This window comes from Acomys minous, assembly GCF_964271855.1.
Source record: "Acomys minous genome assembly, chromosome: 6".
In the NCBI taxonomy this organism is placed as follows: Eukaryota; Metazoa; Chordata; class Mammalia; order Rodentia; family Muridae; genus Acomys; species Acomys minous.
In genome coordinates this window covers 47,576,576-47,602,422 of record NC_140487.1, presented here as the reverse complement: position 1 = coordinate 47,602,422, position 25,847 = coordinate 47,576,576, and the positions used below count along the sequence as shown (strand labels likewise).

Below are 25,847 nucleotides of genomic sequence, written 5' to 3'. Positions count from 1 at the left end.
CTTCTGTAAGGCTTGAAGAATATAGAACTCCATATCTTTCACTCCAATGATTTTCCATATATATATATATATATATATATATATATATATATATATATATACACACACACACACACACACATTTTTTAAATAAATATATTTGTGTCTGGGGCCACCTACAGGACACTGCTTAAAGGACTTTAGATACCTCTTGTATGTAGCATGGAAATTTTCTGTTAGGTAGTAGTGATGGTGAAGTTGGTGTCCTGTTGTGTATGCCTTTCCACACTTTTAAACTGTACCAAAGAAAATTTCTCAACTTCTGCATGTCTTATCAGCTTCAGGTCTTTTTCCAAAACCTCCTTGTGATATCTCTTTATAAAAAAAGAGAGATTTGACTCCAGTCCTACTAGACATTCTCTTTTGCATCTTAAATACTGACAACCAGGAATTGGAATGAATATGACTTCATAGGAACATATGTAAATTTTATTTACATATGAACTTTTAACATTAAAATGGACAATCACAACCTGTGTTTGGTACTATATGCATTAGAGGTCACTAGAGTTGACATCAAACAAGAATGAACTTTGATTCTTTTATGCAATGATGTTGCCCAGGCAGGATGCCACGTTAGATGCTTATCAAAACATGTTGCTTTTAGATTAATAATTCACAGAAATTGAACAAAGTCTTATAAAATTAAAGGAAGTCGTTAGGGTAACTTAAATCTAAACTCTAACAGGTATTAAGGTCAAAACTTGTTTCTTTCTTTGGATGCATAAAAAGCAGCCTTTGGGGAGTAATACCCCTTGGCTCCAGAAGCCAAAAATTTATTATTTTGAGTCTAGCTTGTACTTTTGTCCATTGTATTATAAAGTTAACATTTTTGTTTGTTTGGGTTTTTTTTGTTTTGTTTTGTTTTTGTTGTTTTGTTTTTTGTTGTGTTGTTATTTAGCCAAACAACTACTGTAAGTTTTTTGCAGCACCAAGGCTTCCAACAAGGTACAGATGAAAAAAGTTTAAACTTAAAATGGAGACTTCCCTCCAACCCATTGACTAAGAAAAGAGACCCACGGTCACTTTTAGGCTAGGTCTATGCCCTTCAATAACATGGAAAATTCTATAGAACACGGACTATCGCCTTTATGCAACTCAAATAAATTCCTGGTAATACAGAGGAGATTGTGGAAACAGGGTGGAAAATAAAGTAGAAGAGGGGATTTCAGAGGCTAACACATAAAAAAAAAATGGTAGCAATTCAAGACAAGAAACTTTCCCAGTTGTTGGTGACATGTAGGAGACACAGCCCCCACAGAAACATTTACAATATATAAATCATCAGTAACAGAACCAAAGGTCATCTTTGGGACAATTCCATGCTCAACTATTTCAATCCTTTAACAAACCACATCCTTGCCTGTAACCAATTATGCACATTGTGACAGGAAAAAAGAAACCGGGAAACTTAATCTGAACTCAGACCCACATCTGTCAAAATCTTCCTTTCAAATTATTTTCATTCAGTATTTGTTGATCAACCTTGTTTCATTAAAAAAGGTAGAGTCCACAACTTTTTAGAATATATTTTAGTTTATTGTTATTTTATTTTACTCATAAAATACTCTTTTTATTTTTTATATTTTATCCTTTGAAATTCTCATACATGTACATCAATTTCATAATTTCATCTTTTTGTTTTTTAAAAAATTAATTTTAGCACACAAGGTCCAAGGAGCATTGCTCATATGAGAGTGAGTATGGCTTTATCCACTGGAGCATGAACAATCTACCTATGGTTAACCCCCAAAGAAAGGTGACCCTTTCTCCTTCAGTAGGCCTCAAGTGCCCCAATAATTTTTCAGCTAGGCATGAGGCACTATGACTCCCTTCCCTTCACTATGCTGGAAATGTTTACTGCCTTGACATTATGCAGATCTTTCACAGGTATCAACAGATATTGTGAGTCCTTGTATGTAACAGCTAATTCATATGCAGAGGCCAGCATTTTATAACACTCCTCCAAATCCTCTAGCTATTAGTTTCTTTCTTTTCTTTATCCTGTAGTGTTTGCTGAGCACTGAGAAGGAAATTGATAAAAATGCTCATTTATTGTTCTGTATTACAGTCTTTTATTTATTCTCAGCACTTCAAACAGTTATGAGTTTCAACATTAACCACTTAATTACTATCCTCTACCATAAAAAGGTTTCTCTGATAAAGACTGGAGGTAACCAAGTTTTTTTTATAAAGCAATAAATATGTAAAAGAAAGTTTTGAAACATGACCAGTTTGGAATGCAGCTCACCACAGTATGTGGTTTCCTAGCCATGGATTTGATCATGGTTATGGTACCAGGCATGAGTTCTTTCCTGTGAAGAAACTCAAAAATTCAAACAAAAGAGTGGCTACTTACTGCCACAAACAGTTTTACCATTATTGTGCCTGTGAATACAACTTGTCTGTCAGGTCTGTATTGCATACCCAGGACACATTGCTGCATAAGACTATTGGTGTTTGTTGTTGTCGTTGTTGTTTCTTTTTATTTAAAATAGATTCTTTTCTCACATACAATATCCTGATTCTAGTTTCCTCTCTCTCTATTCCTCCCAGGTTCTGACCACCCCATTTCCCATCATGGTTCACTCCCTTTCTCTCAATAAAAGATACAGGTTCTAAGAGGTATTAATAAAATACAACACAATAAATTATAAGATAAAACAAAACTATCACATCAAAGCTGGAGAAGACAAACCAACAAAAGATAAAGAGAACACTAAATAATCAGAGACCTACTCACTTGCATGCTCAGGAATCCCACATAAATGCTAAACTGGAAGTCATAATACATATGAAGAAGACCGGAGACAAGACCCATGCATGCCCTGTGCATGTTGCTCCAGTGTCTGTGAGTTCATACAAGCTTATCTAGTGTTGATTTTCAGGGGCTTGTTTTCTTGATGTCCTCCTTCCCTTCCGGCTCTTACAGTCTTTCTTCCAGCAGTGCTAAGGGGACATATTTGATGGAGACTTTGCATTTAGGGCTGAGTGTTCCAAGTCTTTCATTCTCTGGTAATGTCTGTCTGTGTGTGTCCGTTTCCATCTGCCAGTGATGGAAACTTCTCTGATGATGGCTGACCAATGCACTGATCTGTAAATAAAACAGTATGTCATAAGGAGGAGTACTTTTACCACCTTTTTTTTTTCCTTTTTAAATAACAGTAGTTTTTGGTTTTACCTTAGGTCTCTGAGTTATTTAGTCTCTGGTTCTTGGTCACCCAAGCAGTTTTGGGTACAGGTTTCATCTTATGCAGTGGGCCTTAAATCAAACCTGATATTTGTTGGTTTCTCCAACAAACTTGTGCTACTATTACATTAGCATATCTTGCAGCCAGGACACCACTGTAGACCAGAGGTTTGGTGGGTGGATTGGTCTTTATTATTCTGTAGTGTGCAGAGAATTTTCCTGCACCAAAGACATTACAACATAGGGATAAAGACTGTATGTAGGCATCAGCCTGGCTTCTACTTGTTCAATGAGTTGATTATAGGCATTATCTTCAGTAATGGGGACTTGATGTCAGTTTGTAAATAGCATTCTATAGTTATGTATCCAGAATTGTTTGAGGATCCCATGGAACATGTTTGGTGTCTTACTCTTATCACTTTTAATACATCTGGTTTTAACTTAGAAAATACTAAATTGTCTTAAACAACAGATACTATTTTCCCATAATCAGGAGATTAGTTCAACAGCGTTGTCGACAGTTTTAAACATTTGGAGCTTGTGAAGAGGGTTCAATGGGTAAAGTGCTTGATAGGTAAGCATGAAGACATTGTTTCAGATCCCTAGCACTCAATTAAGAAACTGAGCATGGCTAACACACCTGCCATCTCATGGCTGTGAGGAAGAGATAGTAAAATACCAATGACTCACTGGCCAACCTCTAGGGGGCTGGTGAGCTACAAGTTCAGTGAGAGATCTTGTCTCCTCCAAAGATTAGAGAATGATAAAGGACACTTCATGTAAACCTCTGGCCACAAGCTGGCATGTATGCTCCTGTACCCAAGGGTCTACGTACCCACACAGAGATGATTATGCATGCAGAAATATGTGACACACACACACACACACACACACACACACACAAGTGTTCATATTGTTATAGCTTTTTCTCTTGTCATTTGCCCTAGTTGGCATTTGTATTGAAAACTTGTACCTTACAGCCTGTGCTCTGCTTTCTGGGATATTACAGATGACACAAATTACAATACTGTATTTTTTCTGAATTTGGAAGAATTTTATAAACAAATTCCCTCCTACGTCTACCTGGCCATCCCAAAAGCAGTCATTTGTCACAGAAATGAGAACATAATACATGGTTTAGAACAGTGTAATTACTTCATTGAGCTTAGAGAAACATTGAATTCCTTGAAAAATCACTTCAAATACTCAAATAAAGTATGGACTTGAGGTAAGAAAAGAGAGCATATGGCAAAGAAAGGGAGTGTCCAAGTGTTCTGTACAAAGACAACTGAAGTGACATGGGTTTTTAAGCAAATATATGAATATTATTTCCTTCTTTTCACATTCAAAGTTTATTTAAACATCCAAGACATGTCTTACCTACATGCCAATAAGCACACAGGAGGTGGAGGCTGCCGAAGCAGGAGTTCAAGTCATCTCATATATGTGGAAGATTTGAGGTTGAGATACCAAAAAGAACTAAAATTGGATTTCAGGGTTACTGGGGCAAAGGTTAAGAACTAGGCCTAAAGGAGATAATCTGGCCAGCTGCAAAGAGCAGCCGCACTAGAGATAGCGTTGCCTAGTGACTAACCTGAAGGGTCCCACAGGAGATAGAGTTGATAAGAGACCCAGTTTTATGGCCACATTCCTTCCTGCCTACTGGTGATAGGGTTAATGAGAAACCAGACACTTCCCTTAACAAGGTAGTGGACAACGAAAACAAAGAAAGCTAAACCATGGGTAGTCTTGGAGCCTTATTCTCTAGCTTGTCACCTTTATAGACACTAGACCTCTTTATGTTACTCAACCAAGAGATGCTTGCCAGGTTGGAACTCCCTTGCTTTGGGGCACACTGGGAGGAATAGGAACCTATACATTTACCCTCAGCCCAGAGATCAAGGCCGTTTCTGGGTCAGAGCGCAGGTCTGAGTTGATTAAAAGTCCGCATGTATATTGTATTGGTATTAAGTCCTGGTGGGTTTTGGGGGGGTTGTCGGATCTAGGTACAGTACGGCCGCTAGAAGAGCCTATCCAAGTCACGGCTCCAAATGTTAGAGTTGAGCAGTGTAACTATGTAATAGATACACAAATCACAACACATGGCCGACCCACGTAGGAGGCTTCATTGGGAGGGGGTATACAGAGGTGGTCTCTAGGGAGACGTAAGGAAGAGAGAGCAAGGGTAGGGTGAGCCCCCTTTTATAAATGACCTGGCACATGCACAGAAAGTGCACGGGCAACTTAGAACTGGATCCTGGCGGTGACTGCTTCTGGTGGTGGTGACATGCTTCTGATGGGTGGTACTGAGGTTTTCTGTTTCCCAGGGTCCTCAGAGCCACAGGAACCACACAGCTCTGAGAGAAGGCCCCCTCAGCAGAGGCATCACAGCTGTCAGGAGAGCTTAGGAGCCTCAGCCTTGCTCTACTACTTCTTCTCATTGCTGCTTTTTTTTTTTCTTTTTTCTGATGAGTCACATCAGACAGTAAATCTCTTAACAGAGATTTGTTTTTTAGAGTGAGAATCCAGGAGAGGCTACCTCTATCCCCGCCCTGCCGCCCCCAACTCCCCAAGAGGACAGCAGGGTACTGAGGAGACACAGCTCTGTAGAGTATTTATGTAGGGTATTTTAGGGGGTAGAGCTTTTCAGGGCGGAGTTTTCAGGAGTGGGGACTGGTGGGATTTCATGTTCAAGGATTGGTGGGCATTTCATCTAAGACTATCACAATCTGGGTCCTACTGAGGGGCTGGAGATAAGCTTTTTGAATTACAGAGACTGGAAACGCTGTTATGACAGAGAGGTTTGGGGGGAGGGGGAGGGCTTCTGGAGCTCCTCAGGCTGGGGCCACAGCAGAGAAGCCTTTCCCTGAAGCATGAGTAGCCTCCAGAGACTGGAGAGGAGTTGCTACCATCATGTGCAGCTCCCAAGATGGCAGTTGGCTGAGGCAGGAAAGGTGTCAGCTCTCAATGAGGAGGCCTTGCTGCTCTGACAGGAGCTGCCATTTTGACTGCTCCTGTAAGCAGCATCCTGGGGCAGGAAGGAGGGAATTGCTTGATTGATCACTGCAGTGGCAGCAGCCAGACTACAGGAGGCCAGGTGGCAAATACTCTGTTTTTGAAATATCGTATAGATCAATGTGTATGTTCCGGACTAAGATATCTTGGTGTCAATATAGTCACAACTAGGTAAGTATTGTTAGGCTGGCAAACCCACAGGCCCCCAACATGAACCTTTCACATTTACTATGTTAAATGGTCATATCAAACTGACCCCTGGATATGCAAGTCTATACTCATAAGTTAGTGATCTCTCAGACCTCATCGGAGAAGTTTCTTAGTGCAGGGAGCTGTGCCTAAGATTGGAAACTGTCAAAATACTGAAAGTAAGTGAGTGCTTATGGAATTTCCGGGGATATGTGTGAGAATATATTACACTTTCCACCCAGTCTCAGAGACCATCTGGAAGAGAGTGGAAAGGTTTTAAGATCCAGGGGTCAGAGAGTTTGGAATATAGTGTCTCCTGGACATCTCTGTCCTGCTTTAGCTAGGATTTCACTCTGAAACCAAGGAAGGTAATGAGTGTTGTGGTCTGGAAGGGACAGGGGCTCCCTGCCCCACCCCATCTGAGAGGCTGTTGGCAGTTGGTGGCTCTAAGGAGGACTAATCAGTTTTCCTTATGGTGCTCATTCCTGGCATATTGAGCAAAAGTTGGTGGATGGCTCTATGCACAGGAGAATTTGGACGTGAAATGTTTGCAAGGTAGGTGATTAAAAAAGAGGACACCACGTAGTGTTGGTTGAGTGTGAGATCAGTGAGCATTTGGGAGAAATAAATGGGAATATGATCAATATATTCATTGCTGACATTCCTAAAAAATAAGTAAAACGTGTAATTTGAAAGTTCACTGTTTTATGTCCCTTGGACGGAGATGCCTGGTGGCACTCAGAGGAAAGATAATTATATACAGAGCTAGGACAAGCCATGTACCAGAAAGATAATGCAAGATTACAGATTTCAGGACTTAATAAGAGCTGTGTAGAAATGTTCTTACAATTTGGGATCCTTCTCAGCAGGTTATTGGCAAGGACTTAAGGAATCCAAGGCATCAATGTCTAGACAGTGGGCATGGACACAGACACACAGACACACACACACATACACACACACACACATACACACACACATACACACACACACGTTTGAAACTCAGACACTTCAGGGCTAAGTGAATACGCCATTTCAAGAATACGCCATTTTGGTTTGGCTAAGGGCCCTTTTTTGCGCAGGAATGGCTCAGACTCACATTTGTACTCTTTGGTTCAGGCCCCTTTAGGAAATGTATTAGCACAGATGAACATCTCTTTTTCTTAAGGTCCAGGCCTATTTTCAGTAGGCCCAGACCACACCTCTTCTTTGGGCTGAGACCTCTTCAGAAACAGGGGCGTAGGCCCAGACTTCAAATCTTCTTTTTTGAACATATGTCCTTTTAGGGTTGGAGATACAGCCAGGCCAACACATTTTCGTCTTTGGGCCCAGGCCTCGTCATAATTAGAAACAGACCCAGGCCCATTATTCTTCCTCCATCCTAGGCCTCCTAGTGGATCACAATAGGCCAATACTAACATCATGTCTTGGGGCTCAGGCCTATTCAGTGTTGTGGATAGGCCCAGGTCCAGAAATCTTCTATGGGCCAAGGCCTCATCATGATTAATGTTTGTCCGAGGCCCATTAATCTTCCTCAGACCTAGGCCTATAAATGGATTATGATAGGCCAATACTCATACCATGTCTTGGGGCCTAGGCCTCTTCAGAGTTGGTGATAGGCCCAGGTCAACACTTCATCTTCATTGAGCTAGGCCTCTTCCGTGTTGGGGATAGGCCCAGGTCAATGCCCCATCTTCTTAGGGCCAAGGCCTCGTCAGGTTTGGGGATAGGCCTAGGCCCAAACCTCCTCTTAGAGCCCAGGCCTCTTTAGGGTTGAGGATAGGCCCAGACCCACACATCTTCTTAAGGCCAATGCCTCTTTAGGGTTGGGGATAGTCCAAGGCCCACACCTTTTCTTCTTAAGGTCCTGGACAATAAAGGATTGGGGATAGGGCCAGGTCAACACCTCCTTTTCTTAGGAATTAGGCCCTTTAAGGCTTGGGGACAGGCCCAGGCCCACACTTCTTTTTTCTTAGGGCCCAGGCCTCTTCATGGTTGGGATAGACCTAGGCCCACACCTCCTCTTCATAGGATCCAGGCCTCTTCAGTGTTGGGGATAGGCCCAGGCCCACACTTCATCTTTTGTAGGCTCAGACCTCTTCAGTGTTGGAGATAGGCCCAGGCCCAAATCTCCTCTTCCTAGGGCCCAGGCCTGTTCTGTATTGGGTACAGACCCAGTCCCTCACCTCTTCTTTGAAGGGCCCAGGCCACTTCAGGGTTGAGGATGGGCCCAGGCCATCACCTCCTCTTGGTAAGGCCCAGGCCTCTTCAGGGTTGGGGATAGGTCCAGGCCCACACCTTCTCTTGGGAGGGCCCAGACCTCTTCAGGGTTGGGGATAGGCCCAGGCCCATGCCTCTTTTTCAAAGGACTCAGGCCTCTTCATGCTTGGGAACAGGCCAAGACCTATACCAATTCTTCTTAGGGCTCAGGCAACTTCAGGGCTGGGGATAGGCCCAGGCCCACACATTCTCTTCTAAGGGCCCAGGTCTCTTCAGGGTTGGGAACAGGCCCAGACCCAAACCTTTTCTTATTAAGGCCCAGTCCTCTTCAGGATTGGAGATAGGCCCAGGCCCACACCTATTTTTGAAGGGCCCAGGGCTCTTCAGAGTTAGGGAAAGGCCCAGGTTGATAGTTCCTCTTTCTAGGGCCCAGGCCTTGTCAGGGATTGGGATAGGACCAGGCCCACACTTCCTCTTGTTAGGGCCCAGGCCTCTGCATGTTTGGGAATAGGCCCAGGCCCATCCGTCTTCTTATTCTTAGGGCCCAGGCCTCTTCAGGGTTGGGACAGGCCCAGACCCACATCTCTTCTAAGGGTCCAGGCCTCTTCAGGGTTGGGGATAGGCCCAGACCCACACCTCTAATTCTTCTTAGGGCCCAGGCTTCTTCATGGTTGGGGATAGGCCCAGGACCACCCATCCTCTTCTTGGGGCCCAGGCCTCTTCAGGTTTAGGGATAGCACCAGGCCCTCATCTTCCCTAGGGCCCTGACCTCTTCTGGGTTGAGGATAGGCCCAGGCCCACTCCTCCTCTTCTTAAGGCACATGCCTCTTCAGGGTTACTCTCAAAAGTCCAAATGTAGTCAGACACATGGGACTGGTGTGAATCCCAGGCTTCCTTGGTGGACTCTGTGTTGTCCTCTGCCTGAGATCACTGCTCTTCCTGGAGCAGGGGTTTACCCTGTGATGTCACAGAGGCCTGGCCTCACTTCATTCTATGAATCACAATGGGAACGGTGCCATCCTCAGCCCCTTGTGTCTGTTCCAATAGTAACCATATGATGTTTCCTACCTGTTCTGTCCTATCACCTCTGTTCACCATTAATCTTTTAGCTTGGCTTGGTATTGTGGGTTATTAGCTGAGTGCTTGCCTGCAACGTCTGTGATCCTTGCTTTGGGAGGCAACAATTCAAAAATATTAGATGAACAGTAAAGGAATGCATACAGCATGGATAAGTCACAATATATATCTTTACAGGCAGAGCCCAGTATGGTAGGTGCAGAGACACCTGGGAGCATCTGCTTTTTTTATCCATCCTCAGGGGACCATTCACCAGAGTAACTGTGTGAATGAATGGCCATGCTGCCCAGATTTCTCAAAGTTTCTCCATGTGCTTGCCGGTCTTGCAGTGCTGGGCTGGCTTTCTTAGCCTTATTCTGACTAGAGACTCTGTCAAGTCCATGCTTCCCCTGTGCTGGAGCTGCATTCTCTCAAGCACCAGGTTTCCATTCTTTCTCATGAAGGGTTTGCTGACGTAAAACATGACAGACATCCAACACTGAGGATTGCTGGACACCCTGCCTGTGGTGACACCATGCACTCTATGTAGTGGCCCAGAGTGTTGTAAAGTTTTGTGTTTAATTGTGAGAAGCTTTTCTAAAATATATTTTATTGATTTATTCATATTATATGTCAATTGTTATCCCATCCCTTATGTCCTCCAGTTCTTCCCTCCCATTTTCTTTAAACCTCAATTTGAATTAGTCTGGTTCTGTCTTCAGAGACAGAAAACCCAGCTCCAGGCAAGAGAATGTTTTACACAGTCACTGTGTGTGTGTGTGTGTGTGTGTGTGTGTGTGTGTGTGTTTGCATTCAGAGAGCCTCCCTTGTAACATGACTCATGAACATAATTCTGTTGGTGTAACTTAGAGATTGTGGGAAGTCAGAGTGCCTGGTGGAAGGACTAGTTTTACAGAAGGTGATCCTTTTGTGGTGTGATCCTCAGCATGTGGCATCTCCTGCACAGGGTCACTATGGCTCTAGCTGGCTATTCAGGATGGAACACAGGTTGTAAATTGCAGTATTTGGGCACACATACTTGTATTCTTCATTACTGTGAGAAAATGACCTCTCTACTCAAGGCATCACTCTTTCTTGGAAGGACCCACTGTTGTCTTAGTTGATTTTTTAGAGGAAGCCTTTTACCCTGCACATCTGCATTAAAACTTCCCCATGAAGCAGCATGGCCATCAGAACTTGCACAAGAGCAATAGGGACATCACTAGGACACACAGGAGAAGCACAAGTCACTGCTCTCCCTGCATAGACCATGGAGTAGTCTCGGACACCATCACTACATCTTGTTTTGTAGCTGAAGGTTGAGGTGGCTGAGCAGCTTCCCACTGTGTGGCTGCTATTCCTCAGTGACAAGAACTTGCTGGTTCCCATCTGTTGGTTGTTGTGAATGGCATTGCAGTGAGCATGGGAGCCTACCTCTGACACACTGGCCCTGTGTCCTTGAATCTGACCCTGGAGCATGAGTCCTGCATCTCTTGGAGGCTATGTCTTTGTTTCATGAAGAACTTTGCTGATGTTTTCCATAATATCATGATATTTGTGTGCATAATTTCTACTATTTATCTGCGAAAATTTATTCAACAAAAAAAATTGTGTAAATATTGCCATGAGCCATTTGGGTAAATCCTTGGACTCATGTGTTAACCTACTACAGTTGTGCTAAATGGACAGAGTTTGTAACTACCTTCAAATTCCTATCTTTCTACCCACAAACTAGTGCAGATCTGAACTCATTTGTTGATTGATTGATTGACTGATTGATTATGCAGTGAATGGTGGTTAACAAAGGAACTCACAATGGACAAAATGCATAGAATAAATCCCTGTGGTTGCTCAGCCACTAATAGAACATCTTTATCCCATTCCCTTCCTAGTGATGAGGACCACCAGGAAAGAAGAGCCATGAGAGTGTAAGAGCAGAGGTCAGAGAGAAGCAGGGCCAAACAGTGCCTACTGGACATGACCAGCCTGCTCTATGCTTGGACTCACAGCGTCTTGGTTCCCTACATGAGACCTGTGCAGGATCACTCCTGTTCATGTTCCAGCAGAGATGGTGGGGGTGACTGTCAGTGCTTGAATCCCTTTTTGGAACAGCTGACTCTGTTAATGGAGGAGGCAGGAGATGCTTTATAAAACCTTCATATTTTTGAAGTAAGTTATAGACCCATGTGTGTTCTCAGTGTGAGATCCCTGGCCTCCATGTAGCCACTATTAGGCAGGTGTTTGTCATTTGATCCCCAGGAGAGTAGTAGCATTGTTAGGAGATTTGGGAAGATGTTCATGTTCTCAACTTCATGGGGACTGATGTTACCACAGTAAGTGCCTGTTGGGGCGAATTTGCCCCCTTCTGCCATGTAAGAACACTGTGTTTATCCCTCACCTTTGTGTCACCCTTCACCATGTGAAAAGATGTCAGCAGGGTATCTGAGAAAGCAGGTTCCAGGTGTTGGCAACTTGCTCTTTATCTTCTGGATGGTGAACTGAGAATGAACATTTCTTTTTGTTTTCTTTTTTATTATTTACTTATTATCTTATTATAATATCTTTTTTAAAAATACATTTATTTTATTACACATGTATAAAACAAACTACACACAGCACAGAGAACCATGTGACAATCATGAGATTCATGAGTTCTATAAGTGTTATATTCATGGTGGTTTGGCTGTTTGAATTTGTTCAGTTTGAAATAAATGTCTTTTCTGTCTTGTTGGGTTTAAAGTTTTGTTTGTTTGTTTGTTTTCTTTTGTTTTTTGTTTTTTCAAGACAGGGTTTCTCTGTGTAGCCTTGGCTGTCCTGGATTCACTTTGTAGACCAAGCTAGCCTTGAACTCACAATGATCCACCTGCCTCTGCCTCCCCAGTGCTAGGATTAAAGGCATGGACCACCACCGCCCACGGGTCTAAATTTCTGAGTGAAATTCAATATCCTATCTCAACTCTAATAGCGTCTTTATCTTGATCTAAAATGATCTTATCCCCTAACCAACTAAACTTGATTGTAAAACTATACTATCTGGTCTTCAATGCCCTTCAGAGACTTGAGAAGGAATAAAACTTAAATTCCTGAGTGAACCAGGAGTGCGGGTTAGCAGCTTCCAAAATGTACAAACTGACTTAGACAGTTTACTGCCTGAATAGGACACTCTCTAGAACGTTGGAGCCTCATCTTTGGCTTTCTGGTCCAATATCTCTGCCAGACTTACTCGAAGGACAGGAACTATTGGGGACGCGCTTACGCTGACTTGTTAGAGTGTGACCTTCAACGCTGCCTGCATCTAAGCTGGCCATTTTCAGGCAGATTCTGTTTGTGGCAGGAATGAGGACATTTTGACCAGCGGCTGGTTTACTACCTTTGAAGCCATGTCCATAAGGAAGCTCTTTGATGCTCATCATCTTCTTTGAGGTTGGCTGGGTGTTGTCAGGAGTTGTCTTGTTGTCAAAGATATTTAGAATTATAAAAACAACTTTAAATGGCATATTCTGTGTGTCTCTGAGGCTTTTGAAAACCTTATTCAACCATTTTACCTCATTTATCAATAGAGTAATATCTATCTGTTAGACTTAGCATATGTATTCTGACAAGTATTTGACATGCCCATGTTTTGTATCAATATACTAAATTCTATAGCAATGACTTAGACATAACCTTTCATTATGAGTAACAATTAAGGCCTTGAGTTAAGGAGTAGGTTCAATCATCTGGCTTTTGTTCTATCTTCCCTCTATGTTCCTAAATCTCCCTTTCTTTCTTTTCAGCTCCTATCTCCTTACCCACATATGCAAGATAAAGGAAAAGAGAGACATCCCTGTGTGTCACCTAGTTTTTTCTCTATATGTGACCAATAATGACTTATGACCACCTCCCAATGAGAATAAGAATTTGGAGACCAAGAGAGCAAACAGAAATATTTCTATCTTCAGGTCTTCAACAGTTTTATTTGTTTTCTTGCACTGTCTGTATTTTCCTGGAGTTTTAAAGGAATTTTTTTTCTTTCATTCTTTAAGGGCCTCTATGATCTTCATAATCCTGTTTTAAGGTCTTTTTTTTTTCTGGCTTCAGCTATGTTTGGAATATTCAGTGCATACTGTGGTATGGTTGCTGGTCTCCATTGGGAACATATTGTCCTGACTGTTACTAATTCTGTTTTTATGCTGATGTGTAGGCATCTGGGGTTAGATGACTATAGGTCTGTATGTTGATATCTGGTTGTGTCTCTATTGCGAGGTTGTTTTGTTTCTTGCATTCCACTTCCTCTCCTTACCTTAGGAGAATGTTTACTGTGTGTGATTTTAATTGGAGAAATATTTCTCCAGAAGATACATAATAATGTCATTTTGGTTTTAGGCAGTCCCTAAATTTCAATGGATGAGTATACATACAAAATGATCCTTTTGAATTCAAATATTGAAAATGAAGTATTTTCTTTTCTATTATCTCTTCATCTAAGTGCAGAATATAGACATAAAAATTATTCTACCTTACCTTTTAGTAAGAAACTATTGTTAAGAAAAAAGATCAAAGACAAGAATATAGCAGAGATTTTAGTGTATCAATTTATCCATTGGTTGTTAAGCAGAGTCACACAAAAAATTAACATCATGCAAAAGGTTGTAACTTTATTGCATATACTTCCTCAATCCATAACCTGTAGTCTGGGTTCAAATATCTAATTGGATCAGATGTTTCATCTTGCCATAGTTATGATTTGAATGTTAAATAACATCTTAGAAAGGCTAGCAGTGTAAATATTTATGACAGTCATCTTTTATGTGTATGGAGTGTTGTACTTTGATGCTAGAGGGGAAAACAAAGGCAATCACAGACCACATGCTATGATGTAATCAAGCATCTACATTAATCAGGAAGGTGTCACTATGAAAAGTATAAACAACTATTTGTGGAAGTTTGGGAAAGGGCCTGCATTACATTTCAGCTGTTACAAGAATAATGCAAAATTTGTGTTTTTAATTCTGGGATTTAGGAGTTAATATAAATTACTGTTTTAAATTGTCAGTTTTTATCTAAGTTGTTAACTTGATATATTGAAAAGTAAAATTTGAGAAAAAAGAAGTTGCCAATGGATAAACAGAAAATTTCTTTATATTCCCTCAGTGCTTAGCAAGGCATTGGTTGCTAATATATTTTAGGGAGCGTTTTAGAACAAATTTGTTGGGTTATATATTTTAGTGAAAGCTTAACAATGACATAACTTTAAATTTTATTTCTTTAACATTACTTTATGAAAATTTTCTCCAAATTTAATTATGTACATTTAAAACAATTTACATGATAATTTATACATTTTAAAACATGCAAATATAATTCAGCTTCTCTTTTTCTTAGCTACATATTTTGAGACAAAATAAATTGAAAATAGATAAAATTGGCTCAGCTATGATATCTGATACCCAGTTAATAGCTCTCTTCCAGATAATCAAAGCTTTGAAACAACAAACTAGTCTACATAGAGCTATAAGATCAATTACTGCTAGTCTTCATTTTTTAAACTTAACATTGCATAGTATTTTAAACAATACAATGCTAGAAAGCATATAATAAGGAACTTGTCATCCTATTGTACCTTGCTATGTTATAGTCAGTTGATAGCCTTATGAGGCCTGCCCTTTTCTGAAAAAAAAAAATATGAAGGAGTCGATCTGGAGTAGAGGAGAGATGAGGATTAGAGATGGAAAGAGTGGAGGGAGGAGAAACTATTGTTGTGATATGCTATATGAATGAAGAATAAATAAACAATAAACAAAGAAATAAATAATGATAGATGATTGATAGAAAATAGATGATAGATGATAAAAAGAAAATAGATGCATAAAAATAAATATACTCTCATAATTATGATGTGCAAGTTCACTTCTTAATTTACATTATCCTGCTAAATGCCATTATGTAAAATGTAGAAAGAAAATGACATTGAATGTTCTTAGAGCATCCATTCTTTTCATTAATATTATATCTTTCTTTTATTGATAATAGATTTTTTTTCATGTAATATATTCTGATTACTGTTTCTCTTTCCCCCTATTCCTTCCTGTTATTTCCTATCTCCACTCTTATCTAGATCCATACTTTTTCTGTCTCTCATTATCAAAGTGGTATCTTTTAAATCATAATAAAATAAAATAAGATAATCTAAAAAGCCAAAATGGAATATGACAACAACAACCAAACATGAAGAGCCAAAGGGGGGGGGGGAACCTCCAAAGGTGCGATTGAATTCATCTGTGTTTGCCATCTACCAATGCACAATATATTGGCCCTACCCTTAAGAGTGCCTTGTATCCTCAGTGAGATTTTGGAGCAAATGAATTCTTCACTTAGAAGTAGCTATCAACTAGAGATGGCTTTTGGATTTGGGATGCCAGCATGTGTCCACTTTTCCTTATAGCTTTAGAACCCCATATGGTACAGATGCCAGCCTGAGCGTGCTGCCATATTCTCTGTGAATTTATTTGTACACCAGCCCTGTTTTGCCTACAAAGTTGTCATTTGTTGGTATCCTCTGGCTTGTAAATTCTTGTCTTCTAAACCTCATCAGAGTTTCCTGAGGCCCAAGGGGAGGGATTTGATAGAAACATTCCTTTAGGGTTGAGTGTTCCAAGAACTCTCACTCTATGCATACTATCTGTCTATGGCCCTCTGCTAAAGAAGGAAGCTTCTCTGATGATGCCTAAGCAAAGTACTGATCAATGAGTGTAAAGGAAAGTCATTAGCAGTCATTTTATTGATATATTCCATTAACAGAACAGGAGTATTTGGTTCTCATGTGCTTCCCCTTCCTCTGTATTGCCCACTGGGCCTCCCCACTAAGGGGGAGTGATCAAATTGGGAACAACAGAGTTCATGTCAGAGGCAGTCCCCCACTCAGGCCACAATCATGGAGAATGAGCTGTCCATAGGCTATACCTAAACAGGAGTTCTTTGTTTACCGCATTCATTGTTGTCCTTCGTGGTTTTTTGTTGTAATGGTTTTTGTTGTTGTTGTTGTTTTTTTTCCAAAATGAAACTGAACACTGTCCTTGCAAGATCTGTAGAATTTTGATAGGTATTGCATTGGATCTGTAGATATACCCTAAAAGAGAGGTTTGTCTTAGGGACTGCACGGCCTTAAGAAGAGCTGTTGGCTATGCAGGAGCATTCACTGCTCTCTGCTTCCTGACTGTGCATGCATGTGATCAGCTAATTCAAGTTCTTAGTGCCATGACCAGCCCACTGTGATGGACTACCGCCTTTAACTTTGAATCAGAAAATTTTTCCACTTCTTTATGTTTCTTTGGCCAGTTATTTTCTCATAGTAACAGAAAAGCAGTTAAGAAAAATACTACCATAACGTGTATATTCTTTACTCTGTCAGATCCAGGCATCATATTTCTAGGGAAATAAAACCCCTTTCTAATTCAGAGGTAGGGAAAATAAACTTAGATTTTGTCATATATGTAGGCTCTGTCACTTATCCAGGCTCACCTAAAATTTATTTACACATTTATATGCATTAATTGTCAAATAATTATTAAGAAGCCATATGAGTAAAGAATTAGCCTAGGTTTGGGTGATTCCATAGGAATAGTAGGGAAAGAATTATGATCATAGAAACTGTAATGTCAATGAGCTAGACAGATAATTAACAAGATTAATAATTAAAATAATTAGCATAAGTAATAGAAAAACCCCAAATAATAATATAATAAAATAGTAAGAATGTCAGAGCATTCTTGGGAATAAAAGTTTACAAAAGTTGTCAGCAATTCGGATCTGATATTTTCTTACAATGAATATTTATTTCTTATGGCCTTAATTCTCATCATCAAGGTACAGCATCCAACTTTAAACTTCAGTCTTAATTTCTCACTGGTAATCTGATTCCAGTTTCATAACAATATTTGCACAATGATTTACTGTAAATGATTTTATTGATCATACCCAATACATTTTAGAAATCTGCTGATATCCTGTGCACTGATCCAAAGTGGGCAGGGTATGGTGCCGCAGGCTAGACTCTGCTCTCTCTGAGTTTTAAAACATTTTGCCATCAATTTTATTAAAAAATTAAAACCTCATAGTATATAAATTAAATTGTTTGTAGTGCCTATCTGACAGTACAGTATATTATTATAATAATGGACAAAAGGGAATATTGATACTGTGTAGTAATAAAAGAATGGGAATATTATCTGGGAAGTTTGGAAACTCTGCCCACAATACACATAGCCAGTAATAAGAAAAACAGGCTCTGGGATGCCGTGAAATGAATATAGACATATTTGTCTTAAAACACACTATTTTAATACATTCAAATGTTATTATAGATTAAAAATGAAAAAAGAAATCTGCTGATATTTTTTATCTAGAAATTTTGAATAGGTTGTAAGGTCTATAACTGCGAAACTGTCTTTCATCTTCAGGGATTCTTTAGGAGTTTCCCTTTGTTCCCTGATCCCAACTCTGGGACTCACTGTTAAATATAAAAAATGTGCCACACAACAGGCATGGTATAAGGTTTATTGTAGAAATGTGGGAGAGGAGGAAATGGGAAAGGGGCACCCCAGGGGGACAGAGAAAGAGAGAGAGAGAGAGACAGACAGACAGACAGACAGACAGACAAGCTGAGAGAGCAAGTAAGAGAGACTAGGTGGGTTTGCCCTTTTCTATCCTGGGCAGGGGCAGACACCTGATGTTGAGTGGCCCGTAATGACATCACATGTTGTTGGGCAGGCTGGAAGCAGGCTTGTGAAGTTGCTTATATGCTAACACTCACCACTGTTCAAGTGCTACCCAAATAATAATAATACCTTGGCTGAAAACCCTAGCGAACAATGTTAACTTCCATGGCAGAGACAAAGGCTATTTACATTTCATGCTCATGCCTTGAATGTCCCAGTTGGGGGTTCCTATTCAGGGGATTATTTGTAAATGTTAACACGAGAAAGGCAGTGGAAAAGCCAGAGCAAGAAAAGGACGAATTTGCGTCGTTTGAATGAGAGTATCACAGCTTCGTTCATCAATTCAGGCTGAGAGACCCCTGAGGCGAGACTGCTCTTCAGAGACTTTCAGTGTCACTGTCATCATGAGCAGTGAGTGGGTTTTTGTTGTTTTGTTTTGGGGATTTTTTTTTTTAATCTTGGGACAAGGTCACATTCTGTGACCAGCATTGGCCTGGAAATCAGTATGAAAACAAATCTTGCTTCTCACTCATTTCAAACCACCCTGACTTGGACTTCATGAGGGTTGGAAGTACAGGTGTGAGCTACTACAGCCGATGAAGGTGCTCAGTATGAAACAACATTAGCGCCAACTTTAAAGAGTCGTTTTCTGTTAATATTTCCACTAGGAATTCTCTACGAAGTTCATTATCATGGCCTCATTAGTGTAGTATGAAGTCCTCTGGGAAGCAGGTGTGAAGACAGAATCAGACAGGAAATACAACCTGGCAAATCTGGGAGAGATGAGAAGGGAGTCAGATAGACGATGCGAAAGCTCTCAGGTAATGACTGGATTCTTTTCCTTCCTATCCTTCCTTTCTTCTTTCCTTCCCTCTCTTTTTCCTTCTTTATTTTTGTTTTGCTTTTGTTTTCGCTTTTTATATGGGTTCTTGATTCGAACACCTGCATCTGTGTCTGCCTCTCAGATACTGGGACTACAAAATAAGCAACATCACCTGGTTCACAGTGAGGTTCGAACCCAAGGGAACAAAGAGAACGAAGAGAAATGAAGTTAGAAGAAACGGAGAGGAAGCATCAAACAGTGCAATTATAACAGAGTGTTAAAGCCGAAACACTTCCCTGCAGTCTTGCACCTCAAGGATTACATGTTCTTCGTAGCCTTTAGCTAAGAGCAGCGAATTTGATTGTTATAACGATTGGGTTCCCTGTAGACAATATGCCCGGAATGTTTCTGCATGTAACTTAGTAAAGTACTACAGCTGGACTACAAAACAAGGGAACAAGGAAATTGTGTGGGATGTGGAAGGGTTTACACAGTCTCCCTTACTACCCTTCCATCTCTACACAAACATTTGCCACAATTATGGACATAAACCAGCAAAGTATCTCAAGTGGAGTGATTATCCATCCCCGTTGTGTATTTAAGGAGTAGAAACTCCTGCTTAGACGAAGCATTTATATATAAAAAAAATGAATATTGCCCCATAAGAACAGGTAGATTTTCTTATCACTCACACTCATGCCTATTATTTTAGATGTGGAGTATATCTACCACTTTTAAATGTCAATAAGAAGGAAAAAATGGGCACAAGTATGTCTCTGCCACGTAAGAAGTGTATAGGAGCTGATGCTGCCTACAATGCAGTAACCCCTCCCCCCTGTAGTTGTGAGTATAGCTGCTGCACTTCCCCCTCCAGCTGCGCAACTCTCCAAAGGTGCATCTAACGTAGCTTCTCAGAGGATATGCTCAAAATGCACTCACTGAGCCACCCCAGGGTTGGCATCTCCATCTCCTAGTATCGCTTTCCCTGCGGCCCCACTTTGATGTCTCTCACTGGCTTCTGAAGTACTTATATCCAATTTTTATCTTAGATCTCTTTTGTGAGGATGTCAAATTAAGACAATCATGGAATAGTTTTTTGTCCTTAACTGTTAGGATATTCATTTGCTATTATGGACCTAGTCTTGGAAGTTTTATATAAGTTTTGAAATATTTCTGGAAAAATGTAATAATTTACTATGAAGATAGTCTTAGAATACTACTAGCAAAATCATCTCCTACAGAGAAAAAAACCATTTACCTTCATGATTTTCTTGTAATAGGAAACTGATAGTGTTGTTGTTTATACTTAACGTGATAACTATCATGATGTAGATAAACTTTATGTGCACACACACACACACACACACACACACACACACACAGTGAGAGAGAGAGAGAGAGAGAGAGAGAGAGAGAGAGAGAGAGAGAGAGAGAGAGAGAAAACGAAATTATTCTCTCTCAACAGCACATGATCATCCATAATATATAAGCTTTATTTTTTAATTTTTATTTTTAGAAGTTTCAGTGAACCACATATTGAATGCCAATTTAATATTAGATAGAAATTATAAAGTACATTGTTTAATAAAATGACTTGTTTCACTGGATTAGCTATTCCATTATTCATGTGCTAAGTAGAAGGTGTGTGTCACAAAGTCTTAAGTGAAGAGAAGAGAAAGTCATGGTTTCGTTTTCTTCTCTACTTTTATTATGTAAAATATAAAAATTAAGAAATAAGATGCTGGAATATTGTTCATTATATTAAAAAGTTTTAGTAAATAGAAGTGTGGATAAAAAGCTCTTTTATAATTATATCTTCATAAAGAATAATAGTATTTATATTGTCCCACCTCTGATAAAGCATGTAACTATTTTGATCTTATTTTGCTTCATCTTATGTCTCCATATATAATTTTTTTGATTTTATCATGTGTTACATGCTTTGAGTATATATATATCACACAATGACTATATATAGCATATATGCCAACATATTTCTCATTATTGTGTGGTGTGAGCTCAGAAGTTTTCAAGAACCCCCAGATTGCTGAGTGTAATAACCATGCTGTGCAACAGACCCCTTAATTGTACATTATTATCAGAACACAAATTTAGATAGAGATTGAGTAAGAGGTTAAATAGATTGAAGGCATGCCTTAAACTTCTAACTCCAGGTAGATCAAACATCAAAATTTCCATAGTGAGTAAATTAAAATTTTAAATATTGCATTGACTCTATGTAACAAGGTTCAGATCATATTTTGCATTATTAAAAATACATATGTTAGGAAATGTTATTGTTTCTTATTAATATTTACATTTCTAGATTCAAAATTTAACATGTATACAGTTCTACACTAGACTAAGGAAAATATTTAGCCTTTGGTTTTTCTTTCTTAAAGGCTGCAGTGCCAATGGAATTTGGAAGAAGATTCTTTTGTGGGCACAGCACTTGAGAAATTATATGCATGTCACATTCTTAAGAATCAGCAACTGTGTGATATGAATATTCAAAGGATGCACAAATCTTCATACACTGCTTTTGTGAGGCTGGTCTAGTGGCTTGTTAAAGTAGGCAGAGTCTCCAATGCTGGAGTATAAATTTAAGCCATCAAAGAAATCTTACACAGATGAGACCCACTTACTTCAGGGAAATCTAGGCAAAATAAGATTCCAAGCAGTAAGACATTAAAATAGCTCCATTTCGACAGCATCATATTCATTTGTAACTGAGTGGCTGTTTTAGACTGAAATATTTCTAGGTCTTCTGAGCTACAGAAAAGCATGGCTTAAGAACACATTCTACCGAAGCTTCAGGGGATATTTTTGATTCTACATTACACATTATAAAGAAAGATACAAGATAAAAATAAAAGACCAGCCTGAATATCATGGATCTCATAAATCATATGAGTGTACTCTATTAAAATAGCACTTCTAGTCAGACCATAACAACAGATTTCTCTGCCAAGACATTTTAAAAATAAGGAAAAGACAGAATTCATAACTAAGAATTTCTGATGCAAATAAGTTACTATAAAAACATACATAATATAATTAAATGAATACAAGTATTTGACAATAATTTTCACAAATGGATATTTATCTACCTCTGTAAAATAAACTGCTAAAATTATCTTGAGCCTCCCATCATCACATCACTTCTATACTTTAAATTCATTGTTTTCCTCTTTAACAGCTAAGGGTTCTAATCTTAGGGTGGGAGATGGTTTCTAGGATAAATTGTGTGGGAATAACGGGGCAAATATATTTCTCAAATGCTTTAGCAAGATATCAAATACAAATATATACTACAAAAACATGAGCAACCCAAATGCCTCATGTAATGGTGTTTAATTTCTTGATCAATAGATGGCACAGAGAGCCGAAAGCATTGATTTGGCTTGTGTCTGTCAGTTATGTGTAAGTAGGTTGGTTTGGCTTTCAACCAGTATGTTTTGAGATCTGACATAAAACTAGAATGCATTGGGCTGGTTATTTTGAGGAGATCTGTCTTCATTCTTGATAAGCTGTCAACAGATGATTCCTATCAGATGCTGCATAGACACTTTCACATTCAATCCTACTTAATATGAGAGATTTCAACTTTACTATCCTTCATATTTCCAAAAGCAAGGGATATAATTTAATTAACTATTTTAAAAATACATTTAGGTTTCCAACTAGACCTTTTTCTTGACTTCAATTCAGAAGCCAAACTCAATTGTCTTTACAATCCTTGCCTGCAGCTGAGCAAAATTCTGAACCCAAGGTGAACGTGCACTAGACTGAAAGCCACACACTGATGGGTACTATCTTGCCTTCACCTAACAGTGCTCAGAAATTTGTTTGATATATATTGGGTAACAAGGGCAGTATCAAGACATTATTACCAGTGCTTTAAAACCCATCACAGCGGAGTGGAGGATGGGAAGAGTGATTCTCAGGCAGTTCAATGGTATTGCCAAGAGAAGAAAGTCACATATAAAAAACAATCTTGAACTGAACAAGAAAATTTAAATTCAATCAGCCTTTCATAGCTATTCATTTTCCCCAAAGAAAATTCTGTGTCTGTTCTTGCACTTTTTGTTTTCTGATTAAAAGTTTCTTCCTGCTTTCATAATCTCAGAGCAGAAATTTAATATCCCACTGAATGCAGAACTCAGGAGGCCATCATAAAACTGTCTTTGAATTATGGCTTGGAACTAGATTTTTATAGGTCACATATTCCTTTCCTTTGTGGTATGCTGGGTCTCAGATAAAAAAAATTAATGTTTTATATACCGTATGGACCAATTCCTTTTTGTTTATGAATTGGAGCCACGATTTTATATCCTTCTTGCAAAATCTCAAATACTGAATTTCATGGAAGCATCCTTTCAGCTCATTTGAAGGGAGCGCCCATGCAGACAGAGACCATTAATCTGTAGATTGATTTTTAAAGCTGGGTAAGTGATAAGTTTTCTTTGGCCATTGTCAGATTTTAACTCTCCTGGAGCATATCTGACAGAACTTTAATCTCCACAGAGGAACACTGTTCCCATTTTGTGCTCAATTTCTTAGTCACATGTTAACAGACTTCACCACATTGACGGAGAAAGCAGAACCCATATGCTAAGTTCACTAGATTCAGTGAAGCATCTGTCACAGTTAATATTCGTGGGAAAAAGAAACCCTAAAGCTTGCTAATGCTAGAGACCACCTAAGCGATCCCACAGTAACTCTCTCTCTCTCTCTATGGTGAGTGACTGAGTTGCAGAGTTCAAGTGTGAATGCAACCTGCATATCTGACAGGCAAAGTTTGTGAAGATCCCTCAGCACAGCACCGTCATGAACGTAAATGAAGCTGGTGGCTGCTGCAGCAGAATTGTGTTCAGCAATGGAACCGAAGGCGCCATTGCAAACTCCCACAATATATAAAGATGACATCACTATGGACAGTCTCATTATGAAAGTTACGAGCAAACACAGCAAGGACGTGACTATCCTTGGAGTCCTAGAACCTCTGATGAGATTGTCTTTGTTGACCAAGATATTGTTTATACAAGCACATTCATTTTACTCATGCTCATCTGCCTTGTTTCATTGCGATTTACTTACTATTCTATCTGAATGTGACAATTCAACAGTACATTCTAAGCAAGAGTACACTACAGACTACTCTGTAAAGTGTAAGACCTTGTAGTAACAGCGTACCAAGGTAATATAGTCTCATTATATACAATAATATAGTAATAAAATGAATAAAATTTATGTAAAAATGTTACATTATATTCAGGTATATAATGTTATAGAAGATTACAGTAAGTGTAGCTCACATGCATCCTGCGTAGAAGGCTTTAAAGATAGTATAGTTTACTTGATCTTCTCCTAAAACACAACATAATCTTATTGTACACAGAACACTAGCACAGAAAAAAAAATATAAGTGTAACTAACCCCAAAGTTTACCTCAGGGAGCACTCTAAGAGTTTTATATGTTTACAGATTTTAATGCCATAAAAATACATCAAGGCAGCCCAGTAAACAAAGGCACTTGCCGCCATGCACACTTCCCTACACGAGTGTAATCCCCAGAACTTACACAACAGAAGGAACAGACTGACTTCTTCAAGTTGACCTCTGACCAGCTTAGGTTCCTGGGCAAAATAACACCCACAAAGAAATAATTACAACCAACAAAATGAGAAAAATTCATAAAAACAAATCCTCTTGTTGTGAGCTAACAACTATTTAGAAGGGTGAACTCAAATAAGTGTGTCTTCCAGTGTCCTAGAACTAGTTCATGGCAGAAGATGTCAGACAGGTGTCAGAAGGCATAGAGTGACAATAATGGGTGATGCTCCACAGTGGCAGGTATATGTTTGAGAAATGTTCCTGCAGTCTGGGAGTGTAGGCACGGGCAGGCCCTGTTTTGTTGTTACAAGAAGATATCCCTCCGCATGGCTACTACCAAGTGCATTAATTAATTTGAGTGTTGGCATTTTCTCACTCCTCAAAATGTTCCTGTTATCTTTCTTTGCTTTTTCTAAAAGGTTGTTGTTGCTACTGAGACGTCACCATTCAATGAGTAATCTCTTCCCAACGTGCCATCTACTAAAAGGAGACTAAATGATTATACACAATATTATACTGCTGTGCCTCTCTCCTTCCTTTTCATCTCCATGAAAATGATAAAGAAGGACAAATTCAAACAATAAATTCAATAAACCTTCAATTTATTTTTGTCACCAAGAAATATGAAGTGCTATCATCTACTGGCCTTCTCTACAGTTTATTTGGGCTGTTTAGGTAGGAAAAAAATCAACTATATTCTTTAAATACATTGCTTGACTTAAATATATTTTGCCTCCCCAGTTAATATGGAAATCGTGATGTACAAAAGCGCAATGAAGGGTGAAAGGGTTTGAACCGTAGGCAGCTGAAAGACAGTGTACATTTATGCGGAGAATCTGTATCCCTTTAGTTACAGCTCTCCCAATACTTCAGCACCTTCGTCTGAAGCACATAGCCCTGAAGAAGCCACACTGCCCTGAAGAAGTCGTACAGCCTCTGTTTAGTTTCTCCAGCCACATACTCAAAATAAGTCCACCCTCGGAAATCATTCTTCAGCTTAAGA

General features: G+C 39.4%; 1 long non-coding RNA gene across 1 annotated transcript; it reads left to right on the top strand.

The window, feature by feature from the left end:
• Positions 1 to 11,758: 11,758 nt before the first annotated feature.
• On the top strand, positions 11,759 to 25,371 carry LOC311599471. The gene is made up of 3 exons (XR_014779908.1): positions 11,759 to 11,878; positions 19,074 to 19,226; positions 25,264 to 25,371. It is a non-coding gene; the product is annotated as an uncharacterized lncRNA (long non-coding RNA).
• Positions 25,372 to 25,847: the final 476 nt, after the last annotated feature.